The sequence below is a fragment of the Vulpes lagopus genome, chromosome 4, assembly GCF_018345385.1.
Source record: "Vulpes lagopus strain Blue_001 chromosome 4, ASM1834538v1, whole genome shotgun sequence".
In the NCBI taxonomy this organism is placed as follows: domain Eukaryota; kingdom Metazoa; phylum Chordata; class Mammalia; order Carnivora; family Canidae; genus Vulpes; species Vulpes lagopus.
Window position 1 is genome coordinate 100019039 of NC_054827.1, and position 21583 is coordinate 100040621.

The following is a 21583-nucleotide window of genomic DNA, read 5'->3' on the forward strand; positions in this document are numbered from 1 at the left end:
CCTTATCCATGCCTATTTTTTGTACTGCAGAATCATCTTCAAATGATCCTTCAAGTTTTATCCATATTGTTAGTGTACCCTAGTTTGGAACCCTGAAAGGGACTTTCCTGTTTAGCTCCTTTATCTGACAGTTAAACTGAGACTTGCCTAAGGTCAGACAGCCTGTGACAGAGTGAGAGCAGGCTCTGGCTTCCCAGTGCCTTCCACATCATACTTACCAGGTACATTCCATATTATAGCACAGCAGACCCTAATAATCTTATTTATAGCCAGTCTTCCTTTTTTGTTCAAATGTCTTATTTTGTTTTACGTTGAAACTCATAAAAATCAAAAAAGAACTCGAAGTATGCTGGCTCATGAAATGACTCCACGTGGTGAAAATACTGTGTCTTACTCAATCTAGGTTGTCACCTGAGTTATAATGAATATTTGGAATTAAAAATATTTACTTCAGGGGCACCTGGGTGGCTCAGTGGATTAAACGTCTGCCTTTGGCTCAGATCATGATCTCAGGGTCCTGGGATCCAGCCCCATGTTGGGCTCCCTGCTCATTGGGGAGTCTGCTTTTCCCTCTCCCTCTGCCCCTCCCCCTGCTTGTGCTTGCTCACTCTTTCTCTCTCTCTCTCAAATAAATCTTTAAAAAAAAAAAAAAGTATTTATTTCATGCTATAGAGAACTGGACAGCTGTGCCTGGTGTGTAGTGAAGTGAATTGTGTGTATGAAGTCACTTTTTCTCGTCCCTTATTCACAGTGGTGCTTCTGAGAGCTGCTGTGATTCATTCATATATAGTTGCTGATGCAGCTAGAAAGCTGGTTAGAAACAGGGATAAAATGAATGTACCCTGCTGGTCCATGGTCTTGGAGGGTTCTATTTTGAGGAGTGCTGCGTCTGTTTTTAGTTTCTTGAAACTGCCTCTTATGCCCAAAACCGAAGTAGAACGATTGTATGCCACAAAGTATAAGTCATGTGGAATTCGATTCATTGTGTATTCTGCTTCTGGTGTTCATAGTTTCAGGTTTTTAATTTAGCTTGAATCAAATATGTTGGTTTTTGAACAACTTGCATAGAATTTTAACTTTGAAATTCCTTTTTTGGGGGAAGGAGTTCTGTTAGCACTGAAAAGGTAGGAAACTGGAAGTGTTGACTTCGATAGACATGATGTGGTGCATCAGGGAGACACAACCTGACACAGGTCAAGACTGGTGGTAGGTCTGGATGGAGTCAGGGAGCAGAAAGCAAGGACATATCAGCTGTACATGGGAAGGTGAACTTCGTGGGAAGAACACCACAGTGAGAAACGCGTTTTGTGTAGACAAGAGTCTGCACGTGCCTGGCCTTCATCCATTGGTGGAGGCACCTGTGATGGTGAATGTCCCCAGTTCAGGGGTCAGTGAGCTCTTTCTGTCAAGGGCCAGACAGGAAATATTTTAGGCTTTGGTAGGACATAGGGTCCCTGACTTAAGGAAAGCAGCCAGAGACAACAGCAAGCCATGGCGCACAGCTGTGTCCTGATAGAACTTTTAACAAATAGCAGGCCAAGTTCAGATTTTGGCCTGGGGACCCGACCTCCACTCTAGATGCAGATGTGGGTGTTTGGGTTCCTTACTCTGCTATTACTCTCTGTTTCCGTGTCAGTTTAGCTAGTTCCTCAAAGCTCTTTTTCACGTCTGTAAAATGGGGATAATATATTTGACCCTTGAACATTGTAGGGGTTGGGGGCGCCCTGACAGTCCATTGCATGCAGTCGAAAACCCACGTATAACTTTTAATTCCCCCAGAACTTACCTGTCAATACCCTACTCTTGGTCATAAACCTTACCAATAACAAATAGTTGATTAACACTTATTTTGTGTGTTCTGTGTGTTATTTACTGTATTTTTACAATAAAGGAAGCTAGAGGGCAGAAAACATTAAAATTCTCAGGAAGAGAAAATGCATTTACTTGGACTATTCAGTATTTATTGAAAAAAATCTGCGTGTAAGTGGCCCCTCACAGTTCGAAGCTGTGTTCGTGGGTCACTTGTACCTAGGGCCAGCATGAGTTACTTGAAATAATATGTAAAATACTACTCAGAGGGTAGTAGTATTAGTTGCCTTGTGTTTTTTGTGAGATGTCATCCTGTAAAGTTGCATCTAAATCATAGTTTGTTCATTGGCTCATGCATTGAATAGGGAGGCACATTTACATCTTGTATGACTCACTAAAGGGCTAACCATTATGTCAGACACCTGGGGGATGCAGCTGAGAGAGACATGAACTTCTTTTTTGGGTAACAGTGGGGGGTAGGTATTCCAGGATATAAGGGACTCTGTTCCTTACAGTTAGGCACCGACTTTTCCTGCTTCTCTGGTCGCCTGTGGCATCATCCTCAACTGCCTAGTTAGAGGGCTCCAATTTCCTCCGGTTTCTGGTTTCCAATGGCTGGTTTCCAATAGCTGACAGCCACAGGAGGAGGGGACAAGAGCCTGGGGAGATAGAGCCAGGAGGAGGAGGGCACTGGCTGAAAGGGGGAGCACATCGCTTCCATTCACATTGCGGAAGAGAACCTGGGTCATACCTAACTATGTGGGGCCAGCTGCTGGAGCCAGGCCATGCAGCCTGTCACCAGGTGGAAGGGAGCCTATATCCTGGCAGGCAGGTCACAGTCGGTTGCCACAAGATTGAAAGCAGCCTTTACATCCTGTCATGAACCTGTACATCCAGAGTTGCCTTTCCTCCCTCTTGTGGAGTTGTGGATTAAGTTTCTTTCACTCAGCTTGCAAGTGCAAAGTGTTACAGTATCACCGGTGGAAATCATGGCAGGCAGACCGAGGTCAGACATTGAAGAGATACAATTGTGCAGTACAGTTTAATTTTTTACCTTTTATGTTAAAAAGCTCCTAGTATGAGATCCAAATACAAAATAGGCTTTCTCTCCAGCATTTCCATTGGCAAGAATCACTGCCTGTCAGGAACTGGCCATCAGGTGTATTTCATTTGTAGTTCTGGTTTTATGTTTGTTGTGCTGTGTGATGCTCTTATAATTTAACTTTGTATAAATGCCATCATTTGGGGTGTCTTTAGATATTTTACCTAAGTTTTGCTCTCCTGGAAAAGTATTCTGGCTCTAATGGTTAAGGGTGTAAGGACCTGGGGGAATATTCTCAAAATACAGTATGAAACTAGCAAATCCATCTGAATGGGAAGGTTTCCTTTAGGGTGTCTCCTTTTAAATTTATGTTATGTCACTTTTAGCTTTGCCCCTACCATAGCATGGAGACTGGGAAAGTGTTTACGATTAAATTTGCATTTGGGGAATTGGAAATAAATGCCTTACTGGTAGCTATCAAAGTTGGACCTGATATTTAAAGAAGGAATATAATTAATGGGCTTGCAGTCAAATTTATCAATAAATAAGGAAAATCTTTAATTGGATTAACACAACCCTTTGTGGGAAGAAATAGAGCAAAGTTTGTGATTCTTCAGTTATTTGCTTAGTTACAAACTTTGTGAGTAAGGTAAAACAGAGAGTAAAATGATTAAAAGTAAACATGCACCGCTCCTTTGTATTCTAGGAATAGGCCTGTTGTTCATTGTGAATTGCTAGGCTTACACCCAGTGCAACATTTTAGCATGTTAGACTAATGCATTTGAAAAGAAACCAGAGCATTCACATTTAAATTATTTTTGACATCAGTTGGACCCTAAGATAGTAACAGTGGTTATAGCTGGGTATTAAGAATAGAATTCTTGTTTCATTTTACCTTGCAGAGTTTTCCTGGTTTTGACCAGTGAACATGGGCTGTGTAATAAACCTCACCCCTCTCCTTTTTTTTTTGCAATGGCACAGTATACTGTATACTGTCTGACACCTGCACTTAACGTCAATATGGGGACTCCAGAAATACCTGACTGAGAGGCTGGGAAAGAAAGAGGTTTTTATTTCTTGCAGTGCAGTTACATATTTATGAGGTTTGAGGAGGGATACATTGTTTAACTAGAGTATGCTTATGTCACATACACATCTACTTTGTATATTTATAGATAATTTGTTGACTAACTTGGGTCAAGATAATATGCAACTTGAAGTTGATTCTATGTGCAATTGTCTTGTTACCCACTCTGCCTTTTAAAAAAAAATTATACTTCTACCCTTTGGTCAACATATAATTTATTCCTTTAAGTTTTCTCACTTTTGTGAAATGTTTGCTTTTCTTGTAGCTTATAATTTTAGTGTCCTTTCTTCTTCGGTTAAAAAGTTCTGATTGACAAATAGTAGGATAGCTTTATTTTGTTTTATTTTTTAAATATTTTATTTATTTCAGAGAGAGAGAAAGTGGGAGAGAGTAGTGGGAGGGAGAGGGAGAGAATCTCCAGCAGACTCCCCACTGAGCACGGAGCCTTGACACAAGGCTCCATCTCATAATGACCTTGAGATCATGACCTGAGCTGAAATAAGAGTCTGACACTCAACCCACTGAGCAATGCAAGCGCCCCAGTGAAGCTTGATTTTAGTTAGCAGTTAATGTTGTTAACTATTTCAGAAAAATAAGATAGAAGTAGAATTATTAGTCAGATGAGATATAAGTATATACATACTACATAGCTTAAAGAGTACATTTGGTTTTGTTACCTTCTATAAATGTGCATTGGAACAAATATTTTTCACATATCCCCAGAGTAGGTTTATAAGTGATTCTCCCTCTTTTCAGTATTTTATAATGAATGCATACTGCTTTATAATAGTTTAAAAAAAAAGATGTAAAAATCGAAATCATAGGTGATTTAAGTATTTCTATAAAATGGCATTTTAAGAATCACATGTCTTATGGTGCCAACAAGAGATGCTGTATGTAAGACTACACTTCATCTGTGAAATCCCCCTTTATGTCCTTGTACTTGATCTTTATTCTAAGGTACATATTGTGGAATCTGATAGAAACTTTGGACAAAGAAGTAGATGATATCTTTTTGGCATCCTTTTCAGAAGTGTACTTTTGAAAATAGAATTTTGACTTTCAAAGCCCCCAGTGTTTATCCCTTTACCTCCACCCATCACAGTTCTCACTGCTTCTCCTTTTCCCAACCAAACACAGGTACACACAGGGACAGGGGTTGCAATTCTATTTAGAAATAGAGGCAAGATTTGAAAGTGGGGAGTGCAAGGACTTGGGGACTGGGCATGTGCTGTGGCTCTAGCAGGAGTAGAAAGTTCTGGGTGTGACTGATTAAATACTGTTGCCTTTGGTGTATAGAATTAAATCTCTCCTCTTTCTAGAATTGGATTATTAATTATTTAGTGGTGCAGGATATTAAATAGGAAGCAAGGACTCAGAGGTCAAGAATGACAGCTAGATGTGTTGGCCACAGAATTCAAAGCAAAGTTAACTTAGATATTATAATTTAAAATGCAGTAGTGAGGGGCATCTGGGTGGCTCAGTCTGTTAAGTGGCTGCCTTTGGCTCAAGTCATGATCCCGGAGTCCTGGGATTGAACCCCACATCGGGCTCCCTGCTTAGCTGGCAGTCTGCTGCTCCCTCTGCCCCTCATCCCTGCTCATTCTTTCTCTCAAATAAGTAAATAAGTAAATAAAAAAATAAATAAAATGCAGTACTGAGAATATATTGTTTTAAAATACTTTGAAGTGTTACCTGCCCTGCTTGACTGGTCTTAAGGTACGCCAGTAAATGGGATCCCTGGGTGGCGCAGCGGTTTAGCGCCTGCCTTTGGCCCAGGGCGCGATCCTGGAGACCCGGGATCGAATCCCACATCAGGCTCCCGGTGCATGGAGCCTGCTTCTCCCTCTGCCTGTGTTTCTGCCTCTCTCTCTCTCTCTGTCTCTCTCTCTGTGCAACTATCATAAATAAATAAATAAAAATTTAAAAAAATAAACAGTAAAAAAAAAAAGGTACCCCAGTAAAATGTGTCCATCCATATGAATGGGGCAAGAAAGAAGCAGAGGAGTAAAGCATTTGAATTAGTTGAGGTAGGGTTACCTTGCATGAACTTTTTCATCATGTTCCCTTTCAGCTTAGAGTGCTGGAGGCCCATGTGTAAATAAATGTCAATAGTAAAATCAGTTAGCCATTCTTATTTTTAGGAATGGTTTTATTTTCATTTTTCTAAGTTAAGGATCAGTTAACGACTGTTACTAGTAATGGCTTACTGCTGGAGACTCAGTAGCTACGTCCAGAGGGGTGGAGGGTTGTTGAGTGGTGAGGAGCTGCTTAGTCCATTTGAGGCACTTCCACTTTAAAAGACAAGCTGGGCTGGCATTTGGATCACTTTGTTCTGGTGCGTGGCCAGGGCAGGGCTGCAAGTGGCTGCCGGTAAGTAAGGGAGGAAGTGGGTGGAGAGAGAAATATGGAAATCTCTGCTGAATACGAGTGACACTGTCCCTGGAATGGTTCTTCCTTCCCTGGCACCCCCTCCCCAATTGTTGAGACTCAGTATCTCCATCCACTCACAGAGTGAAAATGTTCCTCTCTGCTTTCCTTTGTCAAGAGTAGGTTTCTTAGAAAGTGAAGGTTCTTGAAGGTTCACTTCATCTTGTTGTAGGAGATTGGCACTGTCACCAGATCTTCCTTAGCATCAGGAATGTTTGTGTTGTATGCCCATTAAGTAGGGGATTTTCCACTCTTGTTTACTGCTTCAGCTGACCAAAATCTGGTTCCATGGAGTTTACATACTTGTTCAGAAAGTTTGGGGTACCTTTTCAGCCTTACTGATGACACTGTTAAAATGCTTCCCCTTCTGCCCAACACACACTCTCTAACCTAACCCCAGGCTTATAATGAGCCCACCACTCACATGAATGAGCCTTGCCATGGGCTGGTATGTAAAAGCTGGCATAGAATGCATAGTTTGGGAGAGGACCTGCCATTATGGCCGGAACGTTCTAGGGTGGATGAATAGGTCGCATGGCTCAGCCATGGTTCCTGCTGTTTGCTCCCGGATGTGGCCCTTGCACAGAGTAAGTGAGTCATATTTGCTGAAGAAATGAATGTTCTAGAGGGAGTGTCCTGTATTCCCTAGTTTTGGATGCACCATGCCCTCAGAAGTGCTTCCCTCCCCCTCTGCTCTGATTTCCCCCTGCCAGATAGGGCCTCTCCTACCCATGCCTAGGAAATCGTCCCTGCCCCTTCCCCTGCCTCCCCCTCTCTCTGCCCTATAGGTTTCATCAGGGCTCTGGTCTCAGTGTCACAAGTTACCTGCCTGTCCTATCCCTGGCAGTGAGCTGCAGGAGAAGGGGGCCCACTGCCCCCCAACCTCTGTGGGTGCCCTGTGCCCAGAGTGGGGCCTGCAGGAGGGCAACTGTGCTTGCCAAGAACTAGCCCTCCAGGAGCTAGTGACAGTGGGGCACTGGGCATGTTGAGTCTCCTGGCTTGAATGTTGGGACAGTAATAGCACCACTACGTAGGCTTTAGTGAGTGAATGCATGTTAAGTGCTGGAGAACTTCCAAGAGATGTTGCTTGTCAATGCTATAAATCATAAACTGTTTAGCTTCTCTTAGGGATTGGGGATAATGAGGATTTAAAAACATTAAGTGCCTCTGAAGGGTTAAAGGATGAGTTTTCAGTACAAACATGTTGCCTAACATTTAACTAACAGCAAGGTTATGTTGACAGTTGTGTAAGTCGGGTAGGTTATTTTGGAAGTATAGGATGATTATCTGTCCAGTACACTAAAATTCTCTGTTATTAACATTTTATCCTTTGAGTAAATGTTTATTGAGGGATTCTGTTGCGTGCCAGGCTGTGCAGCATGCTGGAGCTGCAGAAATATAGGTGAGGTCTTCTTTAAGGACCCTTGGTCTAGTGGAGTAACTAGGGATAGTAAGTGAAATTTTTGAGAATTCTAGATGATTCTCTTTGAAGGATGCTTTTCCTGTTTCCTGTCTCTGAGGATAAAATCCATATTTTAATGGCCTGTTTTCTGAGATCTGTTGGGAGTTGGGGAAATGAGGGTGGAGGTTGACAGGGGGTGTGTCTTTCTGTGGCTGGTCTGCCTGCCAGACCCCTGATAGTTTGCCTTGGAGTCTGAGGGGCAGGGTTGGGTGGGGACGAAGGTTAGCTTTGCTTGGCAGGCAGTTGTGGTACAGTGTGCTCTCTTTTCTAAAGTGTTAGCTCTTCTGGGGAGTATGGTGCTTCTCTTTCATTGTAATGTTTAAATATTGTCTGGAGCCACTTACAGTGTTAAGTGATTAATCTTTTTGTCCTCACTCGTAGAATGGGAGAAATAATATTCATTCATTTATTCAGCAAGTACTTATTGGGCAATTACTGACGTTGGGCACCTAGAACAAAAGTAGGTTTTAGGGATCCCTGGGTGGCGCAGCGGTTTGGCGCCTGCCTTTGGCCCAGGGCGCGATCCTGGAGATCCGGGATCGAATCCCACATCGGGCTCCCGGTGCATGGAGCCTGCTTCTCCCTCTGCCTGTGTCTCTGCCTCTCTCTCTCTCTCTCTCTCTGTGACTATCATAAATAAATAAAAATTAAAAAAAAAAAGTAGGTTTTATCCTAAGGGATTTAAAATTGTGAGGATTGAATGAATGTGTGCATTGGGGGACAGAAGGGAGAGGGAGGGAGGGAGGGAGGGAAATGGATGAGGATGGTCTCACAGTAGATGCTCAAATACTAAAAAAAAAAAAGGCCTTCTCCTTTTTATATGTGGCTTTTTATTGTCTTAAAGACTAAAAAATCTTACTCATTGTGAATTGTTAATCACTTGCACTTTGTTCCTACCCATCTCTTTCCACAAAGGGTCTGAAGTTTACAGTGTTTTATATATTCCTCTAAAGGTTTTGTTTTGCTTACAGCAGGGAGTGGATAGATGAGTGAAGGGAAGAACAAAAGAATTGATTGTAAATAACAAGTCAGAGAGAAAGGATTGATGGTTTTCCCCTAGAATTGACTTTAACATAAATAATTAGATTATTTTTTTCCTAATAGATTGCCTATGGGTTTTTAAAAATTAATTGTTTTTTTGAGAGCAGTTTAGGTTTGAAGCAAGACTGAACAGAATGTACCATGTTTTCATATACACTCCCTCCCTTCCACGATCACCCCATCTTCGTCCCAACAGAGTGGTGCATTTGTTACAGTTGATGGCCCTACACTGACACATTAGTGTCACCCAGAGTCCCTAGTTTACAAATTTATAATGTCATGTATCCACCATTATAGTATATTGAGTTGTTCCACTGCTCTAAACATCCTCTGGGCTCCACTTGTTTATCCCCGTCTCTCCCCTAACCCTTGACAACCACTGATATTTTTACTGGCTCCATAGTTTTGCGTTTTTCAGAGTATCATATAGTTGGGAGTCATACAGTATATGTAGCCTTTTCAGAAAGATTGGCTTTTTTCACTTAGTAATAGACATGTGAGGTTCCTCTGTGTCTTTGCATGGCTTGATAGCTCATTTCATTTTATTGCTGAATAATTTTCTGTTGTCTGGATATACCACAGTTTATCCATTCACCTACCAAAAGGACATACTGGTTGGTTCCAAGTTTTGGAGCTTTATGAATAAAGCTCCTATAAACTATCTGTATGCAGGTTTTTGTGTAGACAGAGGTTTTCAGTTCAGTTGGGTAAATACCAAGGAATACAACTGCTAAATCCTACAGTAAAAGTATATTTAGTTCTGTAAAAAGTAAGAAACTGCTAAACTGTCTTTAGAGGCTGTGTCATTTTGCATTCCCACCATCCATGAATGAGAGGTCCTATTGATCCATATCCTTGCCAGCAGTTGGTGTTGTCAGTATTTTAGATTTTGACTATTTTTTACAGGTATATAGTGGTATCTCATTTAATTTACATTTCCCTAATGTCCAGTGATGTTGAACATCCTTACATGTGCTTATTGGCCATCTGTGTATCTTCTCTGGTGAGCTGTCTGTTAGTCTCTCAGGTCTTTTGCCCATGTTTTAAATCAAGTTGCTTATTTTCTTATTGCTGAGTGAGTTCTTTGTGTATTTTGGACAACAGTCCTTTATCAGCTATGTCTTCTGCAAACATGTTCTCCCAGTCTGTGGGTTTTCTTCTCATTCTCCTGACAGTGCCCTGCAGAGCAGAAGTTTTTATTTTAACAAAGTTGGCTTCAGTGATTTCTTTCATGGATCATTTCTTTGATGTTGTATCTCAAAAGTCCTCTTTCTACCCACGGTCATCTAGGTGTCTCCTGTTATCTTCCGAGGACTTTTCTAGTTTTGTTTTTTACATTTAGGTCTGTAATCCATCTTGAGTTAATTTGTGTGAAGGGTTTAAAGTCAAGGTTCGGGTTGATTTCTGTTTGTCTTTGCACTTGAAGGTTCAGTTCCAGCAGCATTTGCTGAAAAGGCTCTTTGCTTCATTGTCTTGCCTTTGCTCCTCTGTTGGTGGTCTGTGTTTAGAAAATGTTTTATTTGTATCACTTCTCTAGAAATCTGATACCAGAGAGTTTAAAGTCTGAAAAGCCTACTCCTCCCTCAAAACACTCCCTTTCCTTCCCCCTTTTCTTAAAGGAAACTATAAGCACTCAAGCCTCTATGATGACTGTGGAGTGAAAGTCACTTCTCACTTACATGGGGCTGACTGAGGATTATTAAACCAGAGCATCCAGAACATGCTTTTTTTTTTTTTTTTTTAAGATTGATTGAATGATTGATTGATTCATGAGAGACAGAGGGAGAGAGAAAAAGAGAGAGAGAGAGAGAGAGGCAGGCAGAGACATAGGCAGAGGGAGAAGCAGGCTCCATGCAGGAAACCTGATGCAGGATTTGATCCCAGGCCTCCAGGATCAGGCCCTGGGCTGAAGGTGGCACTAAACCGCTGAGCCACGAGGGCTGCCCCCAGAACATGCTCTTTATCCTCCATCACCACACAGACTCCCTCACCGTCATGCAAAGACAGAAACACTGACTCGAATGAGTGACACAAAGCTGTGATACCTGCCATTGGGCTCTGTACTTTCAGAGGCTTGAGTGGACAGGGATTGTCCCCCCTACCCACTGACCTTGCTGCCCACTGGTGACAGCAACTTCACTGGGTAGCCCTAACTCAGTAGACCTTTGTCATTTAAAGCCTGAATCTTTAGGTGGTATGTGAGTGTAAAATATACTACTTGATAAATATGGTGAGTTAATGGTTTACAGTATCTTTGTTTAGAAAGAGATTCCATAACAATTCAGGAATCTTGACTAAAGAAACCTAGAAGGAAATGAACTTACAGGCCATATTTGGCCCACAGATTTATTTTGGCTTATATTTCTATCTCTCATTCTACAATTTCGATTAGTCACTAACAGTTAAAAATCAGGAGACTCTACACAAAAATAGCTGTATTTCTCACTTCTCTTTAAAAAATCAGACCTCACCCCGCTGGTTTGTTACTCCTTTATATGTGTGTGTGTGTGTGTGTGTGTGTGTGTGTGTGTGTGTGTATTATTTATATATTTTATTTATTCATGAGAGACACACAGAGAGAGGCAGAGACATAGGCAGAGGGAAAAGCAGACTTCCCGCTGGGAGCCCCATGTAGGACTGGATCCTAGGACCCCAGGATCACGCCTTGAGACAGAGGCAGTCGCTCAGCCTCTGAGCCAGTATTCCTATGTATCCCTCCCCAGCCTGGCACACTTCCCCCTACATTACCCCCCGTAAATTTGTTTTTAGTTTTAGTTTTGGTTTTTTTCACAATCCATGAGACTGCAGCTTACCTCGGTTCTCCTGTGGGTTTTTGCTCCAGGGTGAGAGCGGTATGTGGTGATGTTGACTAGCATTAGGAAGGAGCACCGTGAGGGGCCTTGTACGTGGTGGCCAGCGGTGACCACACCCAGGCACTTGCTGTTATCAGGTTTCAGGGGGACACCTTCAGAGAGCCCTTCCTACCCTTCCCTTGCAAGCAGGCCCAGGGCTGTGGTTGTAATGCTGCCCACTTGGTGCTTTCTCTTTGTGTGCAAGCTTATCTTTTCTTTGTACTTGACCTTTTATATTTTCTCTGCCTGGTAGAGTGCCTTTAATGTGCGTGTTCGGTGCCACATTTGCGTAAGACTTTTTTCATTTAAAACTAGCTGTGGGGATCCCTGGGTGGCGCAGCGGTTTGGCGCCTGCCTTTGGCCCAGGGCGCGATCTTGGAGACCCGGGATCGAATCCCACATCGGGCTCCCGGTGCATGGAGCCTGCTTCTCCCTCTGCCTATGTCTCTGCCTCTCTCTCTCTCTCTGTGACTATCATAAAATAAAAAATACCTATTTAAAAAAAAATAAATAAATAAAACTAGCTGTGCATATATTCATTCTTCCTAATGCTGCCACATTTGCTTCTTTATCTGCAGGGGCAGAAAGGCGATTCCTGGAAAGCTTAACTGACTCCCCCAAGGTCAATTGTTATTAGAGGGCAGAGATGAGAGTGCAGATAGTTTTCTGACTTCAGATAAGGGTGTTCTCTTTCCACGGTCACTGTTGCCCATTCAAACCACCAAGTGTCTACCTGCAGACTCTTGATTTCAGCTTAATCACTTTGCTTATTGTCTTACGTACAAGTGTTAAATTACTACCAACAGTTTTTGCCATGCTTTGCAAAGCTTAATTCTCAGTTCTTTTGAAATGAGTCCGACGTCTCAAAAAAGGTATTTAGATTTCAGAATTTGACACTCATGGTTCCAGACACAAACATATAGCTCTCATTTTTTTACTACTAGAGGCCCAGTGTAATTTCTGTGAAAAATCTGCTTTTTTGAATGGACTCTTTAAAATACAGAGCACCTAACCCTCAAATTTAATTGAATGAAAATTGGCAAAGCCTATACAAAACGAATTAGGAGAGAGACCTAATAGAGGAAAGTAGAGTGCCCATATGTCCTGAGAGCCAGGGCCAGGCTAATTTATGCTGGTGATCTTGGCCTAATTATTAACAGGTTTCCCCTTTCATCTCAAAGGTCCTGCTTCAGACCATGAGTTCTCTGGAAACCCTACCTCTAGGTATATGAGACTGTTAATTTACATACTTAAAACTTGTGAATAACATCATTTTAAAACTATTGCCAGTTATGATTTCTTGAAATTTAGGCAACCCATATTTTCTTTGAACCATTTTTCAGCACAAAAGGTTAGGAAAAAATCCTCTGCAAGGAATTGAAACACTGTACAAATAAAAATTAAGAAATAGTTACTGATCTGGAGCAGTGACTGTCAGTGTGTCTGAAATGCATATTTAATGATGGACATTAATGTAAACAGTTACTGGGAAGAACCCTGAATGTTGGCCTTCATTGCAGAGGACGCCAAGGACATTTGCTCATGACTGGAGACCGTATTCATTAATGAAGATTAGATGTGGGTAGTTGATGGTTATTCCCAGCTGGGCTGGAAGTTCCTGGGAATAGTGTGACCTTGATATTTATTAGCCCCTCTCAGATTTACCATAGAATGAGTCACAGTCCTGAAAGCCTGTCACAGTACAGGAGATGGCTTTTTTGGAGTCCAATATTATGGGGGTACTTTTTAGAACAAAAGATTAGGGGCTGTTTTATGGACACTGGAAATTAAACAAAACCACCAGGGGTACTATAATGCATCTTAAAAAGGCTTCCTCGGTGTTTTTTAGGCAAGGAGTGACCTTGTGATTATGAAGTATGCACCAGTTCGTGTTTTTTTCTGCAGTACTTTTTAACTTTCCATTTTATAACTTTATTTGAAAGAATGTGCCAAATTAGAGACTATTGAAATACTTTATTATTTAGAGGACTTTATTATTTTTAAAGTCCTCTTAATATTTAAATTTGATAGAGAAAACCTGCTTATTTGCCACACCATGAAATTACTTAAAATGAACTATTGTGAATGTCCTATCTTACTTTTATTTATAGCAGAATTGAAGGTTTGTTTTTATAAGATGGAAACAGTTAACTGGGTATGATGTGTTCTCTTTTAATGCTCCAAATGCAGTTTGACTCAAGGTAGAAGCCTGTAACATGAATACTATACCTTCAACCATATCAGGGTGGACGGGTAGAAGAGCATCAGGGCATGACTTCAGAATTCAGACTTCAGACTTCAGAATGTGACTGGTTATAAAACTAGCATGTAAGGTCACGTAAGATCTTAGAAGTCTTTATGTTGAAGGAACCTCTCATACATTATAGTCATTTGATAAACAAGAAAACTTAAAACCCAGCAAATTCAAGTGACTCCTCCAAGCTCTTAAAACTTACTAGTAGCATAAAGGTAATAAATGTCTATATAGTCTTATTTCTTTTTCTTTAATTAAATTAAAAATTTAAATTTAAATTCAATTTACCAAAATACAGTGTGACACCCAGTGCTTATCCCATCAAGTGCCCTCCTTAGTGCCTGTCACCCAGTTGTCCCATCCCTTCACCCACCTCCCCTTCCGTAACCCTGTTTGTTTCCCAGAGTCAAGAGTCTCTCAAGGTTTGTCTTCCTCTCTGATTTTTACCCACTCAGTTTTCCCTCCTTCCTTTATGGCCCCTTTTACTATTTCTTCTATTCCACATATGAGTGAGACCATATGATAATCTCTTTCTCTGATTGTATGATCTTATTTCTTAATGTTTATTTTACACTGTTACATTCTGTACTTTCAGAGAAATAACTGTTTTATTTCTATTACCTTTAACTTGCTAACACTTTAGTCATGTAATTATACCTCTTAAGGGTAGGGGACTTCATTCCTAATCAATCCAGGAAATTTGCCTGGACTCCAGAAATTAAATCTTACCTGCATGTTACCTGCTTAATGGGGAACAGTGTAGTGAACAGAAAATTGGTCATAATATGGGGAAGAGAGCAATAATAGAAGAAATAGATGTTCAGCGTAATGATCCAACTATTTCTCATTCAAGTACCCCAAGATTGGAATGGTCCAATTTCATCTCACCTAAAAAAAAAAAAAAAAAGGAGGCAAAATCCAAATAACAGTATGGAAAGTAGGAACTAGTCAAGATAAAAAAAAAATAATAATTTGAGAAGAACTTTCCTTGGGATTCCAAAAACAAAAGCAAATGCCTAATAAGCTATGAAGGCTGAAATGAGATCCAGAAGTACTAAGATCGCTTGATGTGAACAGGTGGAAAGTGATTTGGGGTAAAAATAGAGGGGGGTAGATGGAGTTTGGGGAAGGTGTTACGAGCTTATGCCTCGGGGGGCAGGCCTACTGGGTGGGGTGAGAAGAGGGCAATCTGATCACTGGGACCAGCACCCAGCCTTCCCTTCCGGCATCCCCTCCTCACCTCCGTTTCAGGAATCAAAGATGATTTCTGGATCATCTGTCCGTCCCTAACTTGGCCTTAATGTCTGTCTCATTGAAATTTTTGCTTTGAATTATACTTTATATTCCGTCTTCTTAATTCTGAAGGTGCTTTGTAACCCATATTCATGTCAAAGTTTCCCTGAAATCTGCTTTTCCTCCTTCCTCTCCTCTCCCACTGCATTGAGGGCAAAAAGAGAAAATTTCCTGACCCCTCCACCAAAGCCATTTGTAATGAGGCATTGTCTAGAAGTTGATAGGGATTGATCGGTAAGTGTGCTGAGTGACCTAAAGATGCCTGTAGAAGCCAATTTAGGCAGGGTCTTAGTTTCACCATTAATACCTTTATGTGAAGATGCACAGCCTCACCTGTAGACATTCTGGCTACTTGCTTGTAAAGTACTTATGTCCACATTTGCCCTTTTCGGAAAGGAGCTACTCACTGGCATTTATTTAGATTTTTCTTGGGATCGTAGCAGGTGTATATTCCATCTAGTCTGTCAGGTGTGTGGCTTCTTTGTCTAAAATGTTTATTTTGTAGTAATATTAGTATACTAAGTAATTCCTTTGGAGTGATGCAGGAGGGGAGGGCACCTGCTAGTCTGGACATAGACTGGGCCTTATTTTTAACAAAATAAGTGCTGTCCGCCAAACACACCATGTGCCTGCATACTCACTGCCCCCCTCGCAGCTTGCAAAAGATTTCTTCATTAAAAAAGAAAAGAGATGACACAATATTGCTTTCATTCAGCCTTATAGAGGTTAGCCAGAAGGTGCCTACAACAACTTTACCATAGTTTAAATTCTTGGTGTGTAATGGTTCCAGAGGATTTCAAGGCTTCCATAAAAGCCCATTAGTCAGTGTCCACAATTTTCTTTTCTTCATGTTACACCTTTAGCACACACCCACTGTGTTTCAGGTAAAACTGGCCCAGACGTTTGTCACTATGAAAGTCATGGTCACAGAGAGCCTCTACAGGATGTTGAGAAATGCAGTCCTGAGAAAATGATTGGGAATGTGGTGTCCTGGTGAGCATGTAAGAAGCACCAGTCATGCATGAAGACCGTGCACTCCTCAAAAGACTCCCTTTGGAGCTTACTTTCCATGTGTGGGGTGTTGATAGCCAACAGTAAAATGTACAGTTATGTATTAGCTTTTCTAGGGAGTAAAGGACCAAATAACTATATCCTTTGTCTGGAAAATATTTATTTTTCCTCAAAATACACTGCTGATTTTTACATTTTAGAGTCTATTCTAGCCAGAGGATTCCAGCCCTGTCCCTGTATGTTAGTTAGTCCCACCTATATCATATCTGTCAGCCCTCATCGGCTGTGTTCTACATAAAAGTCATGCAGCAGGGGCACCTGGGTGGTTCAGTCAGTTAAGCATCTGCCTTTAGCTCAGGTCATGATCTCAGGGTCCTGGGATCGAGTCCTGCATCAGGCTCTCTGCTCAGCAGGGAGTCTGCTTCTCCCTCTCCCCCATCCCCTCTCCACCGCTTGTGCTTTCACTTTCTCCCTCTCTTTCTCTCAAATAAATACAATCGTGCAGCAGTTTCTTGATATCTGTTGTGCATAAAGACTTTATCATAAATTCACCAAGTAACTGCTGAGTGTCTCGTGGCAGGCATGAGCTAGACTCTGAAGATAGAGGTAGTGAACATCTGCACATTGGTTCCCTCTCACCCTGCTCCAGAGTTCTTTGTCTCATTCTGTGTGGGCTGCCAGAACAAAAATACTGTAGACTGTGTGGTTTAAGCAGCAGAAACGCATTTCTCAGTTCTGGGGGTTGGAAGTCCGAGATGAAGGTGTCTTCACGGTCAGGTTCTGGTAGGGACCCTCTGCCTGGTATTTAGACCTGCTTTCTTGCTGTGTCCTGTCGTAGTGGGGAGAGAGGGCTTGCTCCTTTCATTGAAGCCCTTAAAGAGGCCTCATCCCACCAGGAGAGCCCCACCTCATGACTTGATCTCAACTCAGCCACCTCCCAAAGGCCCTACCTCCAGCCACCATCACATTGAGAGTGCTTCTGCATGTCGATTTGAGGGACACAGACATCAATGCACTGCATGCTTCTTGTGGGGCTTCCTTGCAGTGTCACTCTGGGGCTCTCTTCTCTTCTCTGTTTGTACCCGTTTCCAAGATGCTGTGTGATCATCTTTCCAGATATATTCCCTTGTTCTAGAAGGGCACATCTTTTCATAGCTGGAAGAGAATGGGTATGAGGTAAGGCAGTCCTCAACTGTCTGAAAATCTCTCTTCTGCCCTCCTACGTGATGGGTCATTTGGTTGCAAGGAGAACTGTGTGTTGAGAATAATTTTCACTCCCCCCTCTTTTGAAGGCATTGCTCTTTCACCTCCAGTTGGCTTGTCCATGTTCAATGCATTTCAGTTTCTGGTTATTTCCAGATGGTCCTTTTTTTTCCCCCCTCATCTTTGGAAATTTTCAGATTGCTTTCTCTGTGGTATTCCAAATTTGTACTCTTTGTACCAGGTGGCTGGGGTTTAATTCAAGCAGCCAGTCCTTTCATTCTGAACCCATTTTCTGTATTGTTATTTTCTGGTATGTGTTCTCTTTCTGGAATGAATATTTTCCTGTTCTGTTTTCTGATTTTGTTTTCATTTCTATTTTCTGGGATGTTCTTCAACTTTGATCCTCAAAGTCTACTCTCCTTTTTTGTGTTGCTCTTTGAGGTGTATTTTCAAGAGCTTTTTTGGTTTTCTGATTGTCTTTTTTTTGTAGTATTTAGTTTTTGTCGCAGGGATATATTATCTTCTGTGTGGATGCCTTACAGGTTTGCCTTTTTTTTCCTCTTGTTGAGCTTTCCTTCTGTTCAGGACATTGTTTTTCTTCCCAGCAAGCTTTGGTTTCTTTGTTTTGTCTTCATCTCTCCCACTGGAACCATCTTTGAACTGCCTGAAGGTCCCTGGCTGTTGACAGGAGGACTGGGGCATTGAAAAACCTGACTAGTGGCTCCATAGGCAAGATTTTTTAAACTAGTGTCTTGGCTATAGTGATCCAGCTGTTTGGATGATGCTTTCTGTATGGGGGACTGTAGGGACCTATGGGGACTGTTCAGTTGATCCCGTCTCCTTCTCTCCCAGAAGTATTCTGGGACCTGGTTGGAGAGAGGGCTGGGAGCCCTCCTCTTTAGACTTTGATTTCCTTCTAGTTGTCGGCCTTCATCTCGTCCTTACCCAGCTGTTCAGATTTCATTCCTGGAGAAATTGAACCTCAGGTTTATGTGCTTGTCGGTGAACTCTAACCATAGAGAGTGAAGGGAAAGAACCTGTAGACCTGTATTCAGGAATAGCTATTGTAAATGATGGACCCTGTTAAGAAACCAGTTTTTGCTACCTGCGTGTCCTGTTTTCATTACAACAATTGGGAGGCAGTTCTCTGTGAATTTTGGCAACACCTCATCATCTGAATGTCAGAATAACTCGGAGCATGTCTTTGAAGGTGCTGGACATCTGCCACCACCCACCTTCCCCCACTCCCGTGGTGGGGGGAGGGCACTGTCCCCTGGCCCTGTTGCGAGCGGACGAGAGGGTGTCACTGCACTACGTTCATCCCATCTCACTTGGTGCAGCCCTGGGCCTCACTCCTGTCTTTCACGGCACCCTTCCTTTCCTGGGATGCTGAAGGGTGATTTGGCCTACTGTTCAGAGCAGGCCGTTAGACGTCCTCTTCCTTCACGCAGGTTCATTTCCTCCCAGTTTGGGGGTGTCTCACCTGCTGTGCCTCCTCTCCCCTTCTCTTCTTGGTCCTTGTGAGTTTTTCCTTTCTTCTTTCTTCTCTATGAAGGACTATTGGGGAAGAGAGCATCACGTGGCCTCTACCACTTCATTTCTCACCATACATCTCTGATTTATATTTTAAGAAACTCCTTTTCATTTCTGTGTGGAAGGGCCCCCAAGGGGAGAAGAACATACTTGTGCAGGGAGCCTGGGCGGGGAGCCCTGCTGAGAAGAGCAAGCCCCGAGACCCCCGGGAGCACCTCCTGCTTCACGCCACACTGACCTAGTTCTGAAAAGCAGCCTGTTAGGCTTGGCGTGGTCGTGTTCTTGGAAACAGAGGGACCTTTGAAACGAGTCCTGGCTCTTCACTGTTAGACATTTGGAAATGATAAGTGGACAGAATGAAAAGAATATGTCATTATAACAAATATATATAAAATGACCATGTAGCCTGCCGTCGTCTTGCACATAGTAGTTTTACTCGTCCCAGTCACAGAGCCCTGGGCTGCTGCTGTGGTAGAAGGGGCACTGCTGTGGCCTATGCATCCCTGCATCCTCCCCCTACACCCAGGTGGCATCCTCAGGCGGAGTTGGGGATCAGATGGCACAGCAGTGAAGGCTGACCTTGCAAAAACTGGAAGAAGAGCCTCTGGGCCCCTGTTGGGGGAGATGGTGGGACCAGCTGTAGTTGTTTCACGTCCTTAGCACCTGCACACAGGTTTCATTTGTCCTGGCTTTGTGTCCTCCCAGGACGATACCCGCTTGTCATCTTGTGGCTGTGCACTTGGCACCCAGGACGCAGCCCAGCTAGAGGATGGCCGAGAACGTGCTGGGCAGGAAGTCAGCCTATATGAAAAGAAAGGCAAATGACCAGGGTCCTTGTCCAGTGTCTGCCACGTGGCATTCCAGTTGATGGAGTTTTCGTCTGGTCTCACCCTGTGGCCCTGCATCCAGGCCTTGGAGGAGATTGGGCATCCCTCGCTTCTCGCTTTCCCTGACAGGCAAACCCCAGACTGCTCCTCTGCTCCCAGCCTCCTTGCCGTTTACAGTAGATCCCAAGATGGGTACATAAAGGTGCACTGAGCAACCATGGCCTGTGCTGGGAGCGACACCATGAGCAGCCCCTGCACATGGGCTGCAGAGCACCCCACATGCACCCCGTGCCTCCTGGTGCAGGAGAATGGTGGGGGTGCTTTCCAGGGCTAGATGTGCTCTGCTTCTGTTCTTGCTTTTAAACTTTGCCTTTTCTAATTAATCGCAAAACTGGGAAATTATTTCAGTAGCTAATTCTGTGTCCCCACGTCCTGTGTTGATCACAGACCACATGGGGAGCAAAGTTGGAAACTATGATATGAGGCCCTTCCAAGAGTTTGTCATTTTCTGCTAAGTCCTGCTCTGTGAACAGACCTCACAGGTGTCCAGGAGAGGAGAGGGCTGAGTTTAGGGAGGTCAGCATTTGCCAGACTGGGGCTCCCTGGGAATTAAGTGAGCAAGTGAATGTGGGTGGGGGCCTGCATTCTTCACCCCCCCTTCCCTCCCTCACCATTATTTGGAAGTATTTCCCTTCTTTTTACTCTTACTGGCTTGATTTATTGGTAGCTTGTAGTATTGTACAGAAGAAGAAACTGGGATGTAAAAGTGCCAATCTGTGTATCTGTTATGGTGATTGCCTTGTGCTGGGAAAGAAGTAGAAATTCCTACTTTCCAAAGGCAAATAAAACTGCTTAGTTCAAATACATAGCGCCCTATCAAGAGATAATATTTAGCAATAGGAACAAAACCCAAAAATGAACCACAAGTGAAACAGGACTCCCTGATCACATACCAACTTCTAGTGTTACTAAATGTTTTTTGTGGGTTTTTATTCTTTGTTCCAGGAGGCCTTGTAGACACTCATCATCTCGTCACTTGGACATACGGGGGAATTAAGTCCATTCTCTAACTTGAGAGCCCCTGGCCCATCTGGGCTGATGGACCTCCAGCCTCTGTCCTCCCTACCCCCAAGCCTGTATGATAGGACAGGGGGTGAGTTGGTGGAAAAAAGATCTCCTTGGCATTACCTGCCTCTAAGCTTAACAGTCTGAGCCTGCCATGTGCTAGAGATCTGGTGCTGAGCAAGCTGACCCTCTCCTCGCACGGAAGCGTGGGGAGGCACACTTGACACAAGGAACAAGCAGACTTTTAAAGGATTTTCAGTATGCTCACTCCTGGGAACCTTGCAGAATATCGATCTCATCTATAGCCTGCCCTTCCAGATGGCCGGCCTCTTCCTCTTTCCTTCTCTCTTGCTCTCTAGAAGCAGCCATTGGGTCATACTCCTGGCATTCTCCTTTGACTCCATCGATGCAGTTTATTCCTAGGTAGCTGCACAGACTGCTGTTTCAGAAAGGCAGCAGCTTCCACTGGGTGCCAGTCTTCAATGGGGGGGACCTTGGTTGGCTCTTGGGTTCCTTAGTGGGCTTGGTGGGGACCCAGGGTGGTATTCTCTTCCAGGTATGCTGACTTGGTGCACCATGATCTCAAGATTACACTTTTTCTGTGTGAAAACTTTCTCATAATTCTCTTTGCAGAATTATATTGGCCAACCCTGATTATCAAGGAGTCTTCTTTC

The 21583-nt window shown here is 43.0% G+C and overlaps 1 protein-coding gene across 1 annotated transcript in view; it reads left to right on the forward strand.

The window, feature by feature from the left end:
* CHSY1 (chondroitin sulfate synthase 1) overlaps nucleotides 1-21583 on the forward strand; it is a 72831-nt gene that overhangs the window by 48096 nt on the left and 3152 nt on the right. The gene's annotated exons all lie outside the window — the stretch shown is intronic.